Below are 22,209 nucleotides of genomic sequence, written 5' to 3' on the forward strand. Positions count from 1 at the left end.
GGACAGGGTTTTTAATGGGGTAACAGAACAAAAAGGGAACCAAAAGATTGTTCCAGAGTGACATATAGCTAATTAGTGTAAATGAACCTTTGACAAAAGAAATAATAGAACTGCTCCTAAGTTAAGTATAGGTGTTACTGAGTCTGAATAGAAACTACTTAATGCAGGTGGACCCTTTTTACATAATAACATAAAGCCCAAGGAGTAAGGTGGGGAACATTGGGAGGGGATAAGTTGCTTGGGGGAAGGTCCATAAGTCCATCAAGAGTCTGGAAATCGGGGCAGCTAGGTGGCGCAGTGGATAGAGCACCGGCCCTGGAGTCAGGAGTAACTGAGTTCAAATCCGGCCTCAGACACTTAACACTTACTAGCTGTGTGACCCATGGCAAGTCACTCAACCCCAATTGCCTCACTAAAAAAAAAAAAAAAAAAGAGTCTGGAAATGACAAAGACAGTCAGCCCCAGGCAATTCACCTGCCTGGGAAAGAGGGGACTGGGTGGGGAATCAGTTCTCAATAAATTTTGCAGTTCTCAGTAGCAATCTATTGGTATTAAGAAAAAGCAGATTCCTTTTGCTCTGATTATGTGAATATAGGGCAACATATAGTAGAGAATTTAGGGTTTTACAAAGAGACTTGAGAAGTTTTATTTTTTCCCTTTGTTTTGTTTTGTTTTTTTGGTTGATATGAGGATGTTAAAAAAAAACTTTTTGGAGGAATGTTACCGATTTCAGACAGACAATATTCTATCAAGTTATAGTTTAACAAATAGAAACTCTTAGAAGTAAATTTACAGCACGAAGTTGCCTATTAATGGTACTTAAATCATAACACCTTGAAAAATCTAAGGAGTTAAAAATTCCTAGAAGTATCTCAGAGAACAACTGCTCATATCCTCTGAAGCTAGGGACAGTGTGCCTAACATCCTGTAATCAGTGTCCCACTTTAAAAAGGAGTTAAAAGTCAGTAAATAGGCCGGGAAAAAGAACAAACAGAAAAAAATGCTGATCCTACAAAGTTTCTATGATAACAAGGAAGATCAAAACACACCCTCAGAAGAAGACAACAAAGTCAAAGTTCCTATGTACAAAGCTTCTAAGAAAAGTATGAATTGGTCTCAGGCCAAAGAAGCACTCAAAAAGGAAAATAGTTTCACTTTCTTCTTTTGTGCGTTTTGCTGCTCCAGGAGCTGTCTTATGGCATTTTTTTTTTTTTAAGGTATGTGGACAAATTTGTCAGAAGCACGGAGAGTCACAGCCTTTCCTCTGCCATTTTGGCTCTGCCCAACTCTATCATTTTAATGGAAGCAAATTGACTTTTTTGACTTACACAATCTATGGGCTACAGCTATGTTTTGGTACGCAGAGAAAAATTGAGTCATTGGATAGAGGCCTTTCCAGCAACACACACCACAACAAATATAGGAGCAAGGTGCCTGACCAAGGACATAGATGGACCTGTCATGTACATTAATGACTATAACCAATGGGCACACTTTGTCCCAGAAATAACTAAGCAGCTCTCCAAGTGTTTTGGGATATCCCTTAACCTTAGGAAATGAAAGCCTGATAATATATTTGATCTTTCTGTCTCATTCGCTTTCACATGTCCAGAAAGGGACAGCTTTGATACAATTGCTGACTTTGGAAGAGTCAGTACATTTATTTGGGCCAGGAGACTATATGGAGCTCACTCTCTCAACAAGTGTTATGTGTAAGCAATCTACTTCCTTTGATCCTCTGTGTTTCTAGTCCATGTTTTTGGTGGTGTTTTGTTGTTGTTGTTGTTGTTGTTTGTTTGTTTCATTCTGCTTTTTGTTTTGTTTTGTTTTTGGTGTTTTGTTGTTGTTTTTTAGCAAATCCAAGATATACCAAGCTAAAAGATGTTTTTTGATTCACTTACTATTTCTCAGATACCAGTGCTATCAGACTCTGTTGCTTCAAATTCTTGCTACCCTAATGGCTTGCCTCTTTTGCTAGTCTTATATATCCTTGATGATGTCTCTTTTTTCAGAAGTCATCCTTTATGATACATTATAACATATTAATACTAATAGTTTATGTGTCTATAATTGGCTTACCTTTGAAAAAAATAATTTACCCAAACTATCCCTTCCAGGAACAGAGTGAGAAAACTTGCAGGGACCAGAGCAAAATAAAGTTTAGGAAAACCAGGACCAATTTATTTTCTCTAATTATTAAAACAGGCATGCAGCATGCAGAGTTGTTGTTGGGTTTTTTTTGTTGTTTTTTTTTTTCTGAAAGAGAAAAGCTCAAACTTCTTTGATGAATTAAGGTATCTAAACTTTTTGCAAATAGTAGTAGCAGGCCTAGGGCACCCAAAGTTTATGTCTTTTTTGGTAAATCAATCAGATCCATATTGATTAATTATCTGCTTCCTGGCTTGGTACAGGATGTTCTAAGTTACATTAACATAGTACAAATCAATTTGACAGTTTGAACTTTACAACAAACAATACGACAAGAGAAAAGCATTCAGGAAACGTTTTTATAGACAAAAATACCCCCAATTTTTTTTTTTACAAATAATGGGGAGGGAGATAGGATGGCTCTAGCAGATAAAGGTATTTGTTAGAAAGTCATAAACCACCAATTAACTTGGGAAAGTAAGTCTCAACAGATAAAGCTATCTGGTAGCTGTTTTATAAAAATTCCCAAACATAATCAAAATTTCTGTGGAGAAAAAAAAATGGTCCATATCCCAAATAAATTTGTGTCTGCTTGACATCTACTTGTGTACAATCTGGTTCAATCAAACGATGGTTTATTTGTTATTACATATCTTCATGCATTCCTTTGGATAATAGGGGAGCTCCAACAAATCCAGATGATTTGTATATTCATTAACAATATTATTGGTACCTAAATTATTTAATTTTGCATATCTTCAGGTACTATTGAAATCATGATATTACATGGTATTACATCAGCATCAGCTCAGTTTAGTTTCAATTTTGAGACAAAAAGGCACTCAAAATTTATTTTACGGTTAGTAAATGAGGTTGACTTAGGTCCAACATGGCTTCCTTACTCCAAGTGACTGGGACTTCGTAAGAAGCTGCATCAAGAGAAGCAGGTGACAATAATGTCCTCTGTGTTTATCCTTGGGACTTAATTGTCCCAGAGATTTTGTAGACCCTTAGTTGACTAGAAACCTGCAGTGTTGTTTATCCTTCTTTTCTTTCTTTTTTAACTTTTTCAATATTTTCTTTAATATAAAAGAAATCATACATATATCAAATACAAACTGTACAAGTGAGGATGAGGGAATTATCTGGAACACTGAGATGAGGGGACCATGGAGATAATAGTTGACAAGACATGCTCTCTTCTTCATAGTTGATTACTTCAGTTTTGTGGGGAGGCAAGATGAATGAATGGATCCGTTTTTGGCCTATTAAGGGAGGAGATAACATGAAGCAGCCAAGTCCAGGATCAGTGAGAATTAGGTTATAGTTCTCCACCAAAGGACAATGCTGATTCCCTTTGTTATGCCCTTGATTCTGGGCCTGTCCAGTGATCTTCAGAGGGTGTCCAGTTCCCAGAATACCTCCTTCTTTCCAGTCTCCCATATTCTTACTCAGCACTGTGGACTGTTTACTCTGCATAGGCATCAGGGGACCAGGGAAATTATCATCCTGCAGGGTGGTAAGGGGAGATCTCCCTAGGACCTAGGCAATAGGTTTCCTTCTAAGGGGTATAATGATTGGAATGACGCCACCTGGTGGAGACTTACTTTAGAAAAGCTCCTCCTTGAGGTGAAGGTCTCTGAAGGCAAGACCATGCATCCTTTCTTTGGTGTCAGGAAGTGACGTTTGCTTGTGGGAGGAAGAAGGGGGAGGCTGGCACTCTGACTCACTCTCTTTCGTGTGGGCTCTGGCAGAGAGTGGAGGTAGTAATGCTCTCTCCCTTTAAGAGATAGATGAATCTAGGCCTTTCTCTTTCTCTTTACCAAATTCTTATTCTCCTTAATAAATGCTTAAAAGTCCAACTCTTGATAAAGCTTATAATTTATTGGTGACCACTCATTAGATTTTAGATACACTAGCTAGAATTTTAGCCCCTTACAGGGGTCTAGAACCTGAGGAACAAGGAGTTTCAGAGCCTCTTAAGAACTTGTCAGGGTCCTGGCTAGTTGTTCAGAGTGCTAGAAGCTGTTCTGTCATGTCTATGGTGTTTGTCTGTTTGCAGGAAATCTCAGTTTGGCTCAGGGAGGCTGGTAGTACCTGGCATTCAAAGGACAGCATAGTATCCAGAGACAAGTCCTGCTTGGGCTGTGATGATAGGGCCAGCTCAGTGGAATGCTCAGGCTTAGAAGCTTCAGCCCCAAAGGCCTCACTAAGCTGTTTTACCAGCTGGTTTGGAAGGTCTATTGTGTTGGTTTTCATGGGTGTTTGGATGATGACAAATGTGGGAGAACAGGGATCTGAGTCTTGAAGCTGCTCAAGATCCTTGGTCCCCACCTCCTGCTACTGTTCCAAGGCAGAGGGACTTAGTTGTGGTGAGCTCTCCACCTGGGTGAGGGTGCGCAGAATGCCTGAGCTGGAAGATTTGGGGGTCTGTTACATGCTCCAGGTGCTTGTTGCATGGCTCAGGATAGGCTGGGGTGGCTGGCATGCTCTTGGCCAAGCCCATCCTCACAGCTCGGCTGGCCAGCTGCCCATGAGGGCAGGGGAACAGGAGGACCTGCAAGGAGTTAGAGGCCGCTCAGGGCTCTGACACTTTCCCAGCTGCTTTGTTCTGAGCCAAGGGCATGGCTAGGGAGCTGACTTTGGACTTTGGACTGTCTCAGTTTCCTGGAGTGGAGACTCCAACGCTGTCCAGACAGAGGGTCCTGACAGGGAAAGAGAGATGGAGGGAGGTGCCTCCCAAGCTCAGGGAGTTCTCTCACTTTCTGGGTTGAGGCTTTTCTTGCAGATCTGTTACCATTAGGGCCTGACTTCTCAAAGTAGCACTTTAAACCTTGTTCATCCTTATTTTCAAAGAGGACCAACAACATCAGCAGATGATGTTTTGACTTGCACAAGAATTGGATTTAAGTGAAGCAGAATTGCATAAATTCTTCGGCATCACTCTCTCTTCCAAAATCCTCAAATTCCAGTGAAAAGACAAAACTCAGGATGACTGGCAATGGCCAAGGGTATAGAGGAGGACTGTGCTGTCTTAAATGCATGATTATGCTCTAAGTATTTCATAGTTTCTGCTTCAGCCACTTTCATGGCCATTGGAACAAATTTTTCTCATCCAACCCTTTCACTCAGAAAATTTTCACATGGTTGGGTAGATATACATCTCCTTAACTCACCAATGGGGTTGAGGACTTTCAGTTATCCTCAACATGGTCTAGCCCATCTGCCAAGAAGGTTTACTGGTTTACTGGGGCATGGCCACTGCACATTGTACAACTTCCTGGAACCAGAGGTGAGACTTGGAAACACCAAAGGTAGATGAGCAGCCCTGAAAAGATCTTGGCAAACTCTCACACCAGAGGTGCTAGTCTGCTCTAAACACCCCCAAGGAAGCTACATTAAGCAAGGTAGAGGTAATCAAGTACCAAGGATAGCTTTGGTGCCTTTTAGGGAAAATTAATCCCTTCTATGGGGATTCCTGCTTTTCTCACATGTGATTCATGGCCATAGAACCTCAATAAGAGAATAATGGTGTTAAATGGAAGGACCACCAGGAACATACTCAATATCTTTTATAAGACCCGTGCTCCTAAAAAAAAAACTAACTGAAAAAAAATTGTGTGAACATTACTACATAGATCATAAATTTAAGAGTATAATACCTTAGAATAGTACATATGAAGTGTTCTCATTGACTAAACAGTTTTATATAGTTAAATCTATGTGAAAGGTTGTTTACACAGCAAAAGAGAAACAGATAAACATTACCTGTTATCCATGAGCTAGTGACATGAGCAAGAAAATAATAATGTATTTTATTTTCAGTGCTAGATGACAATAGAGAATTTACCATCTTTTCAATAAGCAGGATTTGTACATTGTTAAAAGGAGCTCTTCCACCTACCCAGAAGCCCTGCTTTGTGACAAAGCAGGGTCAGATATCAAGCACATGAAAGAATATCAACTTTCTGCCTTCTCATATCTTATTCTTATTTTACTCTTGATTTTATATCCCCTACTACACATGAGTAGAACTTAATAAATGTTTGTTTATTAATTTATTGATGCATTCATTCATTCATAGCTTCACATACATATTAAATGAGCTATGCTTTTTTTTGTCTTCTTTCATAGATATGTATCCTCAAAACAATCTTACTCCAAGTGGTTATAGTACCACAGGAGAAAAAGAAGAAAACTCCAAACCTCTTCACACCAAGATGAACAAAATCACAATTACATTATAATTTAATAAGTATATCATTGCAAAGTGTTTTCTTAAGTGCTTGGAGAGAGATCAAGGTAAATGAATTAGATTTAATGCCCTCAAGGAGTTTATAAAAACGAAGTTCAAGAAACTGGAACTAGGATATTAAAGCATTTAATATTACATGAATCCCTTTTGGACATAGGTTTAGGTGGAAGTCAAACTGGCCTATTTATTATGGGGATGCAGATACAATAAATGAAACAATCCCTATTCATAAGGGGCTTATATTCCAATGGGGGAAACAACTTAAATCACCTCTAATTTCTCTGGCAAATTGCTGACCCAAGCCTTGACTCACTACATCCTTCTCAGCATCTTCTGATTAGAGTGTGGGAGTACCAAATTGCTTTCATTGCCTTCCTTTATAAAGAGCAGAAACTGGAGTTTTTTTCTCCCTTCACTCTGTATTTGCTGCTCTGCCATCTCTCATTTCTATGGAACAAGATGCTCTTGTGTTTAGTACTCTTTTCCCCACCTCAAGCTTTCCTGCCCTTTTTTTTTTTTTGTTTATTGTCTCATGATATTAGATTGTAAGCTCCTTAAGGGCAGGGAGTGTCTTTCTCTTCATTAATTGTATCCCCAGCACTTAGCACATTACCTGGCATATGTAGGCACTTAATGTTTATTGGATTGGAGGTGCCATGATATCATACTTCCGGTGTTTGTAGTTTTATTTTTTTAAGTTCCTTAACTGTGTACCATTCCATGACTTTGCATATGCATGACTTTGTAAATGTCATTTAATATTTCTGGGGTCTCTGGTTCCTTTTAGAAGAAGTAAAGAGCCTGAACTGGTTGACCTCTATGGTCCATTGCACCTCTAAATCTATGATATTTTGAGAAAAATGAGAGATCACTGTTAAATGAAATCATGCACAAATAGACAAAACTTAAAGCTTTAATCACTTACTATACACACATCCAAAGATATCACCCTTTGCTTTACATTGAAGTGTGTGAAACCCTGAGCAACACATTAAAGGCAGAACATATAGACTATATTCACTTCTTACTATGAGACTTTCATGTGCCTTCCTACATAAAAAATCATTAAGTCACAATACCATTGTTTTACAACAATCAAACATGATGAACTAAACTGCAATGTTTGGTAACAATGCTCAGTAATAGGACAATGAAACAACATCACAAGCTTAAGTGGATATGGAGGTTAAAAAAAAAAACTGCTTCTATGCCCAAAGAGTAATATCAAATGGTAACTAGTCAAAAGAATTCTTTGAAGAACTTAAAAAGGAATTCAAATATCAAATAAGAGAGATTAAGGAAGAATTAGGAAAAAAAGATAAAAGCAATGCAAGAGGGGGCAGCTAGGTGGTACAGTGATTGGAGCACCTGCCCTGGATTCAGGAGGACCTGAGTTCAAGTCCAGCCTCAGACACTTGACACTTACTTGCTGTGTGACCCTGGGCAAGTTACTTAACCCTCATTGCCCCACCAAAACAAAAAACAAAAACACAAAAACAAAACACACACACAAAAATTAATACAAGAAAAGTATGAAAAGAAAATCAACCAATTGGAAAAAGAGGTCCAAAATTGTAAGGAAAAAGTAACTCTGAAAACTAGAATTGAGCAAGAGGAATGGAGTGACATAGGACACCAAGAAATAATAAAACTAGAAAAAATAGACGAGACACATCTCATTAGAAAAGCAACTTATCTGGAGAATAGATTTAAGAGAGACAATATAACAATTGTTGGACTAACTAAAATTATGATAAAAAAGAATATTGATACAATATTATAAGAAATTATGGAGGAAGTTTTAGAAGTAGAAGGTAAGTACAAATAGAAAAAAGCAAACAAACAAACAAAAAAACCACTAGTGTTCACCACCTGAACTTGCAGATTGTCATAGCCAAATTTCAAAATTCCCAAGTTAAGGAGAATATATTGTAAGCAATAGGAAAAAAATAAATATTGCAGATACAATTAGGATTTCAAAAGACCTAGCAGCTTCTACACTAAAATACCATAGGCCTTGGAACATTATATTTCAAAAAGGAAAAGAGCTGGAGTTGAGAACAAGAATAACTTACCCAGAAAAGCTGAGTATAATGCTGAATGAAAAAAATAAATAAATAAAAAGGTCATTTGGTATACTAAAAGATTTTCATGCATTTGTGACAAAAAGATCAGAAATAAGTGGAAAAAAATTAATAGAATTTTATTTTCCAAAATATATTTAAAAACAAAATTTTAACATCAATTTTTTAAAAAACTTTGTATTCCAACTTCTCTTCCCCCCTCCAATCCCCCCCTCCACGCATAAGAACTCAAGCAATTCAAAATAAGTTATACTTGAGTAGTCATGGAAAATTCCCATATTAGCTAGTTGTGAGAGAAAACAGTAAAAAAACCAAAAGTTCAGATTAAGAAACTGTCAAAGAGGAAAAGAGAAAAAAATTTTTTAAAAAAGTGTTTCCATCTATTTTCAGATACTATCAGTTCTTTCTCTGCAGATGGGCTGCAATCTTCATAAGTCCTTCAGGGTTATATTGGATCATTGCCTGGCTGATGATAACCACATGCTTCCCAGCAGATCATCCCCCACTATTGCTGTTATTTTGAATACATTATATTTCACTCTGCTTCAGTTCATGTATGTCTTTCCAGGTTTTTCTGATAGTATCCTGTTCATCATAACCTGTATATAATACCTTGAGCTTGACAGAGAATTTTCTTCATAAAAGCCCAGCAAAGTAGGTACCATACCTTTTGCCATTATAATAAATCCTCATAATTATTTCCCTCCACCCCACTCCCTTCCCATGACATTTACTCTATCTTCTTTTTACCTATTCCTCCTCAGAGGTGTTTTACTTCTGACTATCCTCTCCCTCGCTCTGCACTCCTTTTTTTCACCCTTCCTTCCTTCCTTCCTTATCCTCTTCCCCTCCTACTTTCTTGCAGGGTTAAATAGATTACTCCTCCCAACTGGGTATGAAATCTATTCCCTCCATGGGCCCACTCCAATGAGATCAAGGTCCCTGAGCTAATTCTGTGTTCTAAATTTTTCTTCCCCCCTCCATCCTCAACCCTCCTTATGAGATCAAGCAATTCAATATGTCATACTTGTGCAGTAATGCAGAACATCTTCTTCTTCATAGAAAGTGTTTTGCTTTTTACTGCTCTCTCCCCCAATCTGCCCTTTCCTACTTCCCTTCTTCCCCCTCCCCTTTTTCCCTCCCCTCCCTCAGGGAAAAAATATATTACTATACCTACTTGAGTATGTATGTTAGTCCTTCTTTGAGCCAATTCTGATGATATTAAGGTTCACTCACTCCCCAAATCCTTCCCCCTCTTCATAAGCTTGTTTCTTGTTTCCTTCATGTGAACTACCTCTCCCCAGACCATCTCTCCCCTTCTCCCTCCCCCAGTTTATTTGTCCTACACCTCAACCCTATTTTAATGATGTCATCATGGATTAGCTAGGTGGCACAATGGACAAAGCACCAGTCCTGGACCCAGGAGGCCCCAAGCCCAAATCCAGCCCCAGACATAAGACACCCCACCCTGTCTGCCCCACACAGAACAAAACATAAATGCTTTACAGATATAATCCCTTCATATTCAGTTCAGACCTCTGTCTTCTGTGAATTCCTTACTGAGATAGTTCTTATGAGTTTGAAGTATTATCTTCCCATGTAGGAATGTAAACAGTTTGATCTTTTAATATCCCTCATGAAGTCTTTTTCCTGTTTATCTTTTTTATGCTTCTCCAGGGTCTTGTATTTGAAAGTGAAATTTTCTATTTAGTTCAGGTCTTTTCATCACAAATGCTTGAAAAAACTCTTTCTCATTGAAATCCCATTTTTGCCTCTGAAAGATTACACTCAGTTTTGCTGAGTATGTGATTTTTTGCTGTAGTCTCAGTTCCTTTGCCCTCTGGAATATCATATCCCATGCCCGTTGGTCTTTTAATGTAGAAGCTGCCAGACCTTGCTTTATCCTTATTGGAGCTCCACAGTTTTTGAATTCCTTTTTTCTAGCTGCTTGAAGTATTTTCTCCTTGACCTGGGAGTTCTGGAATTTGGCTATAATATTCCTGAAGATTTTCCTTTTCGGATCTTTTTCAGGAGGTGATCGGTGGATTCTTTCAATTTCTATTTTAGCTTCTGCTTCTAGAATATCAGGGCAATTTTCCCTCACAATCTCTTGGAGGATGATGTCTAAGTTTTTGTTTTGGTCATGGTTTTCAAATAGTCCAATGATTTTTAAATGATCTCTCCTAGATTTATTTCACAGGTCAGCTGTTTTTCCAAAGAGATATTTCACATTGCCCTCTATTTTTTCATAAAATTGGATTTGCTTTACTCTTGATTTCTCATAATGTCACTAGCTTCCATTTGTTCAATCCTATTTCTTAGGCAATTATTTTCAACAAACAGTTTTTTAATCTCCTTTTCCATTTGGCTTTTCAAACTATTGACTTTTTTCTCATGACTCCTGCATTGCTCTCATTTCCCTTTCCATTCTTTCCTCCCTTTCTCTATGTCTTCTTTCTATTTCTCCTATTTTCTCTTCAAAGTCCCTTTTGAGAGCTTCCATGTCCTGAGACCAATTCATATTTTTCTTGGAAGCTTTGGATGTTGGAGCTTTGACCCTGTTATTATCTTCTTCTTCTGAGGTTGTATTGTGGTCTACCTTACGCCCAAATAAGTTTTTGATGGTCTTCTGCTTTCTCTGCCTACTCATCCTGGCTTACTATTTCTTGGCTTTTAACTCCTTCTTAAAGTGTGGCTCTGCTTCCAGGACACACTGTTCAAGCTACAGCATGGCCTGGGGGATGGTTGGGCTTCTTCTCATCCTGCCTGGCCTTGCTTTCATTTGATTTTAAACTCTCCACTGGGGGGGGGGGGCTGCTTCTCAGGTCCACTCCTGTTCTCAGCTTCAGAGGGTCCCAGGTGTTTTGGTTTGAGGGGGGACAGGTTTTAATCTTACCTGGCCTGTTCTCAGGCCCGGAGATAACCTCAGGCCAACTTACTAAACAACCAACCAGCAAAGCTTTCTGTGGTGTGATACTTAGCTTCCAATGAGCCTGCTCCCCTGCTCCCCTGCTCCCCTCCCCTACCTGGGCCTTCAATCACTCAGGATTTCTTCCTGGTTGCCCACTGGGGTGGAACGGCCAAACCTTCCCCCCAGTTCACTGGTACCCCTGCACTTACCCCCCTGGGCCAGTTGTTCAACCCGACCATGCACTTGGTTCCAGAAGACGTTGGTGCTGCAGCCAATTCAGAGGCACTGGGGCAAATTCCTCCAGCAAGTGTCTGGTGTGTATGCCCAATTGAAGGGTTAGGTTTTATTTGTGGCCCAGCATGGCCCACTGAAATCTATCTATAGCTTGAGAAAACTCTCAGCCCATATTTTTGTGTGTTTTTCTGCTCAAGGGTTCTTTTATTTATATTTTTGGGGTGATTGTATCAGGAGCCCTGTGAGTTCAGTGTCTTTTCTCCACCATCTTGGCTCTGCCCCCTCCAGAAAAATTTTATATAAAAGATTGAGAAGAAATATAAGGAAACATTAAAGACTAATTATAAGGGACTCTTTAAGGACAAAATGTCTACTTCTTCTATATGAAAATGTTATTGGTATTCTTAAATCTGTCATCCTTGCTAGGGTAGTCTGATGGAGTTTTGTATGATGGGGATAATTCTTAAAACCAAAATTAGGTAGGAAAAGGTAAAAAGGAGAAATTATCTCAGAAAATGGATTGTAAAAATAATAACAGATACAGAGGAAGTAAGAATGGTAATGTTGGAACCTTACTTTCATCAGATCTGGGTTAAAGAGAAAATAACATGTAAATATGGTGGGGTTTATTAATCTTTTGGAATAAGATGGAGGGAAATTCACAAATAGAATTTATATTTTAAAATTTGAATTAGATGAATTTATCTATAAAATGGAAATGGATAGTAGAATGGATTAAAAATCAGAATCCAAGAATATGTTGTTTATAAGAAACACATTTAAGAATGAGAGATATACGTTGAGTTAAAATGGAGAATTAGAGTATAAATTAGTATACTTCAGTTGATACAAAAAAGATAGGGGTATCAATTATGATATCAGATAAAGTTAGGCCTAAAATAAATTTCATTAAAGGAGACAAACAGGATAGCTTCATTTTTATAAAAGGTACTGTTAAGGGCTAAAATTCTAGCTAGTCTGTCTAAAATATCCAATGAGTGGTCGCCAATAAATTATAAACTTTAGCAAGAGTTAGACTTTTAAGCATTTATTAAGGAGAACAAGAATTTGGTAAAGAGAGAGAGAAAGGCCTAGATTCCTATCTATTAAAGGGAGAGCATATTTCTAGCTCCGCTCTCCACCAGAGTCCAAAGGAAAGAGAGCCAGACAGTTCACTAGTCTCTTCCTTCTTCCTCCCACTAGCCCGCATCACTTCCTTTTCCAAAGAAAAGATTCCTGGTCTTGCCCTCAAAGACCTTCGCTTCATAGGCGGAACTCTTCTACAGTAAGTCTCCAGCAGGTGGCGTCATTCCAATCATTACAGTACCATAGACAATGAAGCAATATTAATACTGAATCTATATTCACCAAATACTAGAGCATCTACATTTTTTAAAGAAAAGTTAAATGAATTAGAGGTGGAAATAGATAGTAGTACCATAATAGTGAAGGACTAGATAAATCTAACCCACAACAAAGTAAATCTAACCCCAAAACAAATGAATGAATGAATGAGAAAGAAGACAAGAAAGTGAATAGAATTTTAGTTAAGTTAGATTTTATAGATATCTGGAGAGAAATGAATGGAAATAAGAAAAAATACATTTTTTTTCCAGTGGTCCATACTACCTTTACAAAGACTGACCATATCTTAGGAGCTAAAAATATGGCTTATCTGTTGCAAATTAAGATAACCCATTTCAAAATGTGGCTATGCTCATAAGGGCAATATTGATAATGAATTCTTTTTGTATCCTAAGATGTTCCATGTGCCTTCTGTGTTCTCTTCTTTACTAAACACTGCATTTCAGCAGCACAATATTAATCTGGAACAGACATAAGGAGTCCATTATTCTTTTTCAGGGCACAGAGGAGGGAATTAATTAACGGTCTTAATTGTGACCAGACACTACGTTCAAAACTCTGTGTTTTTGACAAAGTAATCTATTCCAACCAATTTTCAGTATGTATTAATTCTCCTCTGTGGTAAAGCCACAAAAACAATAACATCAAAAAACATAAATTACATTTCAATTCACCACTTAGGGAGACTTCCACAAAGCCTTTCTATTAAATGGGCTATTGCAAATATTCTAACTAGTCTCTTTGCTTCCTGTCACTGCATTCTCTAATCCATCCTTCATACCAATGCAATATCATTTTCATAAATCTGATTGTATCATTATCCTGCTTAAAATCTCTAGTAAAGCCTCTTTTCCTACAGAATAAGCCATAAAACATGGAGTTGGGCTTTCAAGAGCCTCTGATATTTTATCATGCTTCCTTTTAAAACCTCTGGGTCTTTTCTAACCTGAACTACCCAAGCTTCTGTTAATTCACCCTATCCTCTTCTTCCTCCTGGCCTTCATCTGTCCCATTCCTCATTCATAAAATGAACCTTTCCCTGCATCTCTACCCTTTCCATCTTCAAAGGCTCAGCTTGGATCCCACCTCACATATAATGACCATCTTTTATAATGCTTCTACTGTTGATGATCTATTATTCTTTGATTCTTTTTGTCTTTTCCTATGTATTTTATCTCATAAATCATACTACATTTATTCAAATATTTCTTATGCCTTTACTAAATTGTATATACCTTGAGATTATGAACTAGGTTAAAAAAAAAAACCCTTAATGCATGGCATTACACATAAGTCCTTAATAAATTTTAATAGGATTAAACTAAATGAATATATGTTGAGAGTGAAAATGCAGTCAGAGAAAATTCAAATAATTTTATAGCCATATGAATAGGAACACATATCCTGCTCCTAAGTAGATATATGAATTTTCTGAGAAAAAGTACTACAGATAATGGCAGTGGTAAACATGTTCTTCAAGTTTCTTTTCTTTTTTAAAATGGATTACCGGGGCAGCTAGATGGCGTAGTGGATAGAGCACCGGCCCTGAAGTCAGGAGTACCTGAGTTCAAATCCGGCCTCAGACACTTAACATTTACTAGCTGTGTGACCCTGGGCAAGTCACTTAACCCCAATTGCCTCACTAAAAAAAAAAATAAATTAAAAAATAAAATAAAATAAAATGGATTACCCACATTTGTGGTGACATTTTTACTGGGCATAATTTCTCTGGGTATCTTTTATTCAATTAATTTGAGTCTACAACATTACTTCTTTTTTTCTTTTCTATGTACATGGACCGATAATAGATGAGAGACTACACAAGGCTTCTGTGAGAATTAAAACCTCTAATGGGTGTAGAAAGCTTTATAATAATGAAACATTACATAAATGCAAGCTTTGATTATGATTGCTATATTATTGATAATAAATCTGTTTTAGATGAAAAATTTACTTCCATGAATACATGATACTTAAAATATTAGAACATGCTTACATTCCTATCACTTTATGATGAAAATATGTATGTTGTAATACCAGTGGGTGAAGGTCAGACTTAAATGAAATTATATGTGCAAAGAGCTTTGCAAATATTAAGACTCTATGTAAATGTTAATTATTCTTAATGCTATTCATTATTATTATTATTAGTCTCAGGATACAGTTTTAAGGATACCTAATATATGGCAATTAGTTTATAATAAATTACTTTCTAAGTAAGAATCTCACATTACTAACAACATATAGGAACATTAAAATTTAAAGGATTATACAAGTAGAATTAAAACAAAGTCCAGTTTTAAAACTATTTTTCTTCAATTTAAAAGAAAGATACAAAATTATCATAACTAGGGTATACAATAGTACATTTGTCTCAGAAACAAAATTTACATGGCACAAAAGCATTTGAAGTTTTTAATAACCAGGAAACAAAGAAGCTCAGCACCTGGTTAGCAAGAAAACTTAGTTAAACAAGAAAGCTATAAGACAATGCAAGCTTCCAAAATGAACTATTCCTGAGGTATGACTCTCCACAGCCCACCAAATCCAGCCCCACCTCTACAATTTCCCCAGCAGTACTTTTACATATATTTTATACAGCTTGCTCTAAGTACATTCTGTATGATTTTTCTTGGGCATGAAAATTAATAGCTACAGCTCTGAAATGTGGTATAAACTTGCGGGAAAATAGGAAAAATATGTAGAACAAGGCATGACCAGTGGTATACAAAGGCATCAAATTTTAGTTGCACTTAGTGCTCCAAATTTAATTCTGAACAGCTAAAGGTAAAACATAGGCCTTGAGGTAGTAATAGTGAAACCCATTAAACTTAGTTATTCCAGTATGTAAAGTTATTTTCCAGGAGAAAGGTAGGCACTTGGGGAGCTCCATTAATTTTTTCAGACTACTATGACTGCAGTTAGTGCTATTTACTAATGCAATGTTTTATTTCTATTCTAAATAGAATCCCGTAGTATGCTTTTGAGGTTAGTGTACTTCTCAAAGTGTCAAAATTGTTTAGAGGACTAGGGAAAAATAGGTTCATTTTAATTTTAAAACACAAAGTTTCAACTACTCTGAGATGCAATTTGATTATAACTTTTCAGTCTAGCTATATTATAAATAGCATCTGGCTCATTTCTAAAAGTTGTTCATTTCAAGTTATCCTATTACCTCCGGGGCTTAAAGGTAATATCTATTTCAAAACAAAAATTAAAGTAGCAACTAATTGAAGTATTAACACATCTAAACCCTGAAACCTTAGACAATTGGGGAATGGAAAGCCATACTTATTTCCCAAGACAGTCACAGAAAAGCTTTCATTGTTGTTGTTCATTATTGTTTGTAGTTTGGTAATCTTTTCTGATGAAATTGTCTTTCCAATATGCGTTGCTTGTAATCTGTGGTCAGAAATTCAGACAGGACAATCTTTAAATCATAGCCAGAAAAGTATTTCCCAGAAAGTCACATAATAGCATGATATTCCTTTTACAGAATTAGAAAATCTCCGAAACTAAGAAATGGAAGGCAACTTATTGTCCATCTCGTCCAACCCATATGTTAAAAAACAAAACAAAAACAACCAAAAAAAACTCTTTAAACTATATATGAGAAGTGGTCAATAAGTCTCTACTTGCAGACCTACAGTGAGAGAGGTCCTAACAATTCCAGAAGGTACCCATTTCACTTCTGGTCTCCTCAAAATATTTGTAGAGATGATTTCTTTCTATGAAGCTTCAATTTACCGCTTTTCAAATTAAGCCAATTGCGCCTAATTTTGCTCTCTGGGGCCTTATTCTTTATTCTTTAGTCCTTACTGGTTATAAAAAATCTGGACTATTTCTGTTCTTTCTGTATAAATCAGTTCAATTTTTAATGCAAACATTTCTTCTGTTGGAATATTTTATTTCCAAGAATGGAAGGTAAAACCACTTGGATTTAGGTTTTTAAATAAAGTTTATTCCTAATGTTTATTTTCAGACCATCTATGCTTTTCATTGTATTTATCTTTCAGAGATTTAAACTTTAAAATGAAGTATGAATTTGTAAAAAATAGTTGTGCAAAACTGAATACTATATCAAATATATCTAATATTTTATGCAGTATCCCACACTTATGTTTCTCTTTTTGCTATAAACGAATGAAAGGGAGAAAGTTTCTCTTATTCTTTCTCCTCCTTTTCTTCGATAATTCTTCATCCTTCAGTTTATTTTAATAAAGGTCATCTCTCCAAATATATATAGAAAATTAACAGAAAATAATAGGATAACATTAAATGAATATTCAATTGATGAAGCATAAAAAATCTTTCTAATATATTACAAGTTAAAATCAAGCTGAGGTTTAACCTTGGTTAGACACATTTTTCTGGTATATTACAATCCTGAACATTCACTTCCTACCTCGCAAATTAGCAAACACTACAAAAGATGAGAATAATCAATATTGGGGGACTTGTCAAAAGATAAGTCCACTATTATGTATTATTGACAGAACTTTGAATTAGTCCAACCATTCTTCAAAGCAATATGGGATTATGCAAGGTGTTACAGTGGATAGAACTCTGGACTTGGAATCAGGTAGACTTATCTTCCTGAGTTCAAATTTGGCCTTAGACACTAGTTAGGGGACCCTGGGCAAGTCATTTAACCCTATTTGTCTCAGTTCATTCTCTGTAAAATAATCTGGAGAAAGAAAAGACAAACTGTAAAAGTATCTTTGGAAGAAAACACCAAAATGGGATGATGAAGAGTCAGACATAACTGAAAAGATTCAACAGTGAGAAAAGTGACTAAAATGTTACACATTTTGATGTAGAAATCTCACCATTAGGCACATATTTCAAGGATATCAGTGACAAAAAGAAAGGCCCTATATACTCCCAAATATTTATATCAAAACTTTGCTGGCATAGAACTAGAAACAAAGCATGTGTCTATTGAGGGAATGGGTACACATACATTTGTACATGTGGGAATACAGCTGTGCTTTAAGAAGCAATGAATACAGAGAATTATAAAAAGACAGAGATGTAGAGTGAAGTAAGCACAACCATGAAAATAATTCACACACTGAGTACAACAACATAAGTGGAAAGTAGCAACAGTAAAGTAATCAAAACTGAATTTTGAAGCATTATAATAATGAACTTTGAATTTTAATTCTTAAATACAATTTTAATTCTTAAAGCCATGGATGAAGTACAAATTTGTAGCCATATTAAAAATACAATTGCTCTCCCTAGATTCCATAAAACTTCTGTTCATTATCCTATGAAAACAGATTGCTATGCATTGTCCAAAAATGTAAAATATATTCTTAAAAATTTTAACAGGAAAACGTGGTATAGAAAAAAAAACCTTAAAGTACCAGAAAATCTTTTATAATTTTGTAGAATTTGACAATAGATTCAGGATATACCTGGGAAGGCAGAATTGCAGAAAAGAGGGGAACCCAGCTTTGTAACATGGTAGAAGAATTGTTTAAGTTTTCCTTAGTAGAAAAAAAAATGACTCAGATTTAGAAGTAAAAGGAATCTTAGGTGTCCTATAATTCAACCTCTTTATTTTAAAGGTGAGGAAACTGAAACTCTGTAATTTTCTATGTACAAAAGCCCATAGTTGGGGGGCGGAGCCAAGATGTCAGAGAGTAGCCAGCAAATCAAGTGAGCTCTCCTTCTATTCCCTCAAAAACGACATTAAATCAAGCCTCTAAATTGATTCTGAAACTCCTGAAACTGCAAAGAGACAGAGAGACACAGTCTTCCAACCAGAGCTAATTTAGAAGACTTCAGGAAAGGTCAGTCTCACTCAGGCAAAAGGGAGGCTCAGCTCACTGCAGGGCAGCATGAGGGAGAGGGTGGGGCAAGTCAGCAGGAAGCTGTGGGCCACAGCTGAGCAACTGAGGCCTTTGGATCCTGGCACAACAAGTCAGTGGCAGTGGCACAGGACAACAGTGGCGAAACCCACCTGCACCAGCTGAGAGGGCAGGTTACCAGCTGGAGGGATACCCACAGGCACCAAAAGGCCTCCTGATCCCAGTGTGCTCTGACAGGAAGTCCAGGGCAGTGAAAAATATACAAGCCATAGAGGACTCAGTGTAGAGAGCAAGCGACACAGCCACTATATACCAGCACAAGAAGCTTGAAACAGGGACCCTGGTGCCCCCAGAGCAGAACTCAACTTTAAAAAAGTAAAAAATAATGAATAAGAAACAAAAAAGAGCTCTCACCATTGAGAGCTTCTGTGTTGACAGGGAAGAGGCAAATACAAATTCAGATGAGGACAATACTCCCAAATTGCCTGCATGTGAAGCCTTAAGAGGGAAGATGAATTGGTCTCAAGAAGAAAAAGCCTTCTGGGAGGAGCTCAAAAAGGATTTTATAAATCAATTGAGAGAAATGAAAGAAACACAAGAAAATTATGAAAAAAGAATCAGCAGCTTGGCAAAGGAAGCACAAAGATTGACTGAAGAAAACAATTCCTTAAAAAACTCATCTGGCCAAATGAAAAAAAAAAAAAGGTGCAAAATCTCACTGAAGACAACAATGCCTTAAAAAACTCATTTGGCCAAATGGAAAAAAAAAGTGCATAATCTCATTGAAGAAAACAATGCCTTAAAATTTTAAATTGGTCAGTTGGAAGATAAGGAATCCATGAGACACCAGGAATCAGTCAAGCAGAATCAAAAGAATGAAAAAATAGAAGAAAATGTGAAATACCTTATTGGAAAGACAACTGATCTGGAAAACAGAGCCAGGAGAGACAATTTGAGAACCATTTGACTGCCTGAAAGCCATGACCAGAAAATAATTCTAGACACCATATTCCAGGAAATTATTAAGGAGAACTGCCCTGATATTATAGAATCAGAGGATAAAATCATCATTGAAAGAATCCACCGATCACCTCCTGAAAGAGACCCCAAAAGGAAAAATCCAAGGAATATTGTAGCCAAATTCCAGAATTATCAGGTGAAGGAGAAAATACTCCAAGCAGCTAGAAAGAAACAATTTAAATATCATGGAGCCAGGGTCAGGATTGCTCAGGACCTAGCAGCTTAAACATTAAAGGATTACAAGGCTTAGAATATGATATTCTGGAAGGCAAAGGATCTTGGACAGCAGGCAAAAATCTATTACCCAGCCAAACTGATCATTCTCTTTCAGGGAAAGAGATAGACATTCAATGACACTGGACACTTTCACAATTTCCTGAGGAAAAGACCATAACTGAATAGAAAATTCCATCTTACCATACAAGACTCAAGAGAAGCTTAAAAAGGTAAACAGGGAAAAAAAAAGTTACTCAATTAGGTTAAACTGTTTACATCCCTAAACAGGAAGATAATACTTATAACTCTTAAGAACTGTAAATGTATTTGGGCAGAGAGAAGGAATATACACAGAGGGTATAAATATAAATTGTCTTTGATGTGATGACATAAAGGGGAAATTAAGGGGTTAAAAAGGGAATTTATGGGGGGAAGAGAAAAGGGGAGGTGGAATGGGCTGAATTACATCGTATGAAGAGGTAGAAAAAAAAAACCTATTGCAATAGAGGGAAAGAAGGGAGGGGTGAACATTGTTTCAACCATACTCTGATTAGATTTGATTCAAAGAGGGAATGACATATATGTTCATTTGGATAAAGAAACTTAGCTTATTCTTTAGGGAAATAAAAGGGAAAGGGGAGGGGGGACTGATAGAAGGGAGGGCAAAAGGAAGGGAGAAAGGGTAAGGAAAAAGGAGGGGGGTGATAAAAAGGGAGGGTAGATTAGGGGAGGCAGGGGTAAGAAGCAAAACGTTGGTGAGGAGGAATAGGGTGAAAGGAGGGGGGGGAGTACAAAGTGGGTAAATAGAATGGAAGGGAATAGACAGTAATAATAACTGTGAATATGAATGGGATGAAGTCTGCTATAAAAAGGAAGTGAATTGCAGAGTGGATTAAAAACCAGAATCCTTCAATATGCTGTTTACAAGAAAAACATTTGAAGCAGAGAGATACACACAGGGTAAAGGTAAAAGGATCGAGCAGAATATATTATGCTTCAGCTAAAGTAAAAAAAGCAGGGGTAGCAATCCTTATCTCACACAAAGCAAAGTAAAAATAGATCTCATTAAAAGAGATAAGGAAGGAAACTACATCTTGCTAAAAGGCACTATAGATAATGAAGCAATATCAATATTAAATATGTATGTGCCAAGTGGTATAGTATTCAAATTCTTGGAGGAGAAGTTAGATAAGTTACAAGAGGAATTAGACGGTAATACTATACTAGTGGGGGATCTGAATCTCCCCCTCTCAGAATTAGATAAATTTGGCCAAAAAATAAGAAAGAAGTGAAAGAGGTGAATAGAATACTAGAAAAGTTAGACATGATAGATGTCTGGAGAAAATTAAATGGGGATAGAAAGGAATATACCTTTTTCTCAGCAGTACATGGCACATTTTCAAAAATTGACCATGTATTAGGGCAAGAAAACATCATAGTCAAATGTAGAAAGGCAGAAATAGTAAATGCATCCTTCTCAGATCATGATGCATTAAAAATTTTATGTAATAAAGAGCCAGAGAGAGGTAAACTGAAAATCAATTGGAAACTAAATAATTTCATTCTAAAGAATGAATGGGTCAAAAAACAAATCATAGAAACAATCAGTAACTCTATCCAAGAGAATGACAATAATGAGACAACATATCAAAATCTAGGGGATGCAGCCAAAGCAGTACTTAGGGGAAAATTTATAGCTCTAACTGCTTACAAGAATAAAAAAGAGAAAGAGGAGATCAATGAATTGGACATGCAACTTAAAAAGCTAGAAAAAGAACAAATTAGAAATCCCCAATTAGATACTAAACTAGAAATCCTGAAAATTAAAGGAGAACTTAATAAAATTGAAAGCAAGAAAACTATAGAATTAATCAATAAAACTAAGAGCTGGTTTTATGAAAAATCTAATAAAATAGATAAAATATTGGTTAATTTGATTTTTTTAAAAAAGAAGAAAACCAAATTACCAGTATCAAAAATGAAAGGGGTGATTTTACCACCAATGAAGTGGAAATTAAATCAATAATTAGTAATTATTTTGCCCAAATGTATGCCAATAAATTTGACAATCTAAATGAAATGGATGAATATTTACAAAAATATAAACTGCACAGGTTAATTGAAGAGGAAATAAAATCCTTAAATAAGCCTATATTA

At 36.6% G+C, this 22,209-nt stretch overlaps 1 pseudogene; it reads right to left on the minus strand.

Annotated features, from left to right (window-relative positions):
• Positions 1 to 3,255: 3,255 nt before the first annotated feature.
• LOC122747361 lies at positions 3,256 to 4,948 on the minus strand (annotated as a pseudogene).
• Between the last annotated feature and the right edge of the window lie 17,261 nt (positions 4,949 to 22,209).

Source organism: Dromiciops gliroides, chromosome 3 (assembly GCF_019393635.1).
Source record: "Dromiciops gliroides isolate mDroGli1 chromosome 3, mDroGli1.pri, whole genome shotgun sequence".
NCBI classification, from domain to species: domain Eukaryota; kingdom Metazoa; phylum Chordata; class Mammalia; order Microbiotheria; family Microbiotheriidae; genus Dromiciops; species Dromiciops gliroides.